Here is a 2,919-nt window from a genome sequence, read left to right as displayed (position 1 = left end):
CAGCCCCTCGCTGTGTGCTGCGTGTGCTTGCATTGCTCACGGCCGACGGCGCACAGCCCCTCGCTGTGTGCTGCGTGTGCTTGCATTGCTCACGGACGACGGCGCACAGCTCCTCGCTGTGTGCTGCGTGTGCTTGCATTGCTCACGGCCGCGCCCCGACGGCGCACAGCTCCTCGCTGTGTGCTGCGTGTGCTTGCATTGCTCACGGCTGACTGCACACAGCCCCTCGCTGTGTGCTGCATGTGCTTGCATTGCTCACGGCCGACGGCGCACAGCCCCTCGCTGTGTGCTGTGTGTGCTTGCATTGCTCACGGCCGCGCCCCGACGGCGCACAGCCCCTCGCTGTGTGCTGTGTGTGCTTGCATTGCTCACGGCCGACGGCGCACAGCTCCTCGCTGTGTGCTGTGTGTGTTTGCATTGCTCACGGACGACGGCGCACAGCTCCTCGCTGTGTGCTTCCTGTGCTTGCGTTGTGCACGGCCGCGCCCCGACGGCGCACAGCCCCTCGCTGTGTGCTGGAAGTCGGTGTCCCTGTGTCCCCTCGCTGTCGACGGCGCACAGCTCCTCGCTGTGTGCTTCCTGTGCTTGCGTTGTGCACGGCCGCGCCCCGACGGCGCACAGCCCCTCGCTGTGTGCTGCGTGTGCTTGCGTTGTGCACGGCCGCACCCCGATGGCGCACAGCCCCTCACTGTGTGTTTCCTGTGCTTGCGTTGTGCATGGCCGCACCCCGATGGCGCACAGCTCCTCACTGTGTGCTGCATGTGCTTGCGTTTGAATCTGGCAATGAGATGGTTTACCATTCGGTTGTCAAAGCCTCCTCCACCCAGGTGGGTGTCTCCTGCTGTAGAACTGACCCCAAAGATTCCATCTCAATAGAGAAGATTAACACATCAAAAGTGCCAGCTCCCAAATCAAAGATCAGCACATTGCTTTCAGCCCCAGCCTTCTGGTCTAAGCTGAAAGCAATAGCAGCGGTTGGTTCATTGATAATTCTCAGTACATTCATACCATCAATGGCTCTGCCATCTTTTGTTGCCTGGCCTGAGTCACTCAAGTATGCTGCGGCAGTAACCGCAGCATTTGTAACAGTCTTCCCAAGATAGGCTTCTGCAACCTCCTTCATCTTTGTGAGAACCTTGGAGGAGACATCCTTGGGATGGGACGTTTGTCTTGCCTTTGTAGTCCGCTTGGACCTTGGGCCTGCCACGAAGGGACTGGGCTTCAGGTCAGACTGGACCACAGCATCATCAGATCTACGTCTAACCAGACATTCATCGCGCAGGGTTCTCTGCAGCATCACCGATCATGCGTTCGGCGTCCGTGAGGCAGGGCAGCTGGGCGCGGCCCGGGCGCCGGATCGTTGGCAGTGACCTCCACTTTCCCCTGTTGGAAGGCACCATGCAAGAGTAGGCAGTGCCAAGGCCAACGGCAGGTCCCTTCGACATGGCTGCCTGGTGCAGGCCCGGCGGTGCCGAGGAAGAAAGCACCCACGACCAGAGAGCTGCCACCGCGCTCGGTGAGCACAATAAAGTTTTACACCTCGTACTTCCTTAGGAAACACTGAATGGAGCAGGCCACCCCGTGCAGTGGCGAGCTACGCCTGACGTCCTAGCTACTGGCAAGCAAGAGACCAGAAAAATTATGGTTTGAGGGCAGAGAAGCCCAACGTTCATGTGACCCCATCTCAACCAATAAAACTACAGGCGTGGCACACACCTGTCTTCCCAGCAGCAGTGTGAAGTGTAAATCAGAGGATCATGACCTATACTGCCCTGGCCACAAATGGGACACCATATGCCCAATTAACTAGAGCAGAAAGTACTGGGGCCGTGGCTCACGCTGTAGAACATCCACCGGACCCTTGATTCAAACGCTCCTTTATATCAAAATAAGATCCACGTTTGGCTAAGCACATGGTCCCCACACTAAGCTCCCTAATCTTCTTAGTGTGGCTGTTATTGACCGTGACTTGGAAAGCCACGAGTCTGACCCTGCGGGGCTCCACACGCATGACCTGACAGCCTAAGCACGCACCACGTCTCGCCCGGCCAAGAGAGAGTCAAACAAAACGTCCTCCCGCTGCGGCTTCTCTCCTTGCTTCACACCTCGGTGAGGCTGCACGAGGGCGCAGCACCGTGCCCGTGAGCCCGTGGCCCAGGGACGTGTTTGGCATGGGGAATTACTCCCTTCTCTTGGGTCACACTCAGAAGGGCTCCTTCAAAAGTTAAATGTGTTCCCTAACGGCCTCGAGTTTGAGACCTTTCCGTCGGCCGCACGCCCAGGTTCAGGGTTCTGGGCTCCAGCTCCCTCTGCTCTTCCCTCTGACCAACTCCGCAGATCACCCGCCAGAGCCTCAATTGTGCACTCTCCATTCGGAACACTCGTCCCAGCGTTTCCATCGATTGTTCAAAGGTCATGACTGAAGTCTCTGCACTTCCCCCAGTGAAGGGGCGGTCCAGCCGTGTCTGCAGTTGAGACCCTGTTAAGAAGTCTGCTTCCACCATCTAAGCTTATTTTCCAATGCAAAGAGAAAAGCAGTTCTCTCAGAAGTGCATACCTATATGTGAAGAACAGGTCTGGAAGCATCTTCTCTCTGTTCTATGCATTACTTCCAAGAGATCACAACATTTCAGATGACAACACCCATGCTATGACACAATTTTAATTTGGAACAAATGACTGTTGTCTCACAGTGAGGATGCTCCAGATTTATGGACCTATAAACCAGATGGCATTTTAGGGGTATTTGCAATGGAGAGCAAGGAGCAATGCCAGTGTAATTGTGACAGATGAAAATGTGGGCTGGCCTGGAAACTCCTTTATGTTTTAACAGTCTTAGTCTTTCTTTTTCCTCTAGGTGAGTTCCTAGGATTATCCTGGGTGTGTTACTCTGAGTTCACAGGATCATCATGGGTGTGT

General features: G+C 55.6%; 1 pseudogene across 1 annotated transcript in view; it reads right to left on the bottom strand.

The window, feature by feature from the left end:
- LOC105987695 overlaps positions 1-1,445 on the bottom strand; it is a 4,881-nt pseudogene extending 3,436 nt beyond the window's left edge. The window contains exon 1 of the transcript XR_001175172.1: positions 740-1,445. The product of XR_001175172.1 is annotated as a heat shock cognate 71 kDa protein pseudogene (transcript). The remainder of the gene's footprint in view (positions 1-739) is intronic.
- Between the last annotated feature and the right edge of the window lie 1,474 nt (positions 1,446-2,919).

Source organism: Dipodomys ordii, unplaced genomic scaffold (assembly GCF_000151885.1).
Source record: "Dipodomys ordii isolate 6190 unplaced genomic scaffold, Dord_2.0 Scaffold44, whole genome shotgun sequence".
NCBI classification, from domain to species: Eukaryota; Metazoa; Chordata; class Mammalia; order Rodentia; family Heteromyidae; genus Dipodomys; species Dipodomys ordii.
This window is presented reverse-complemented; position numbering and strand designations above follow the sequence as displayed.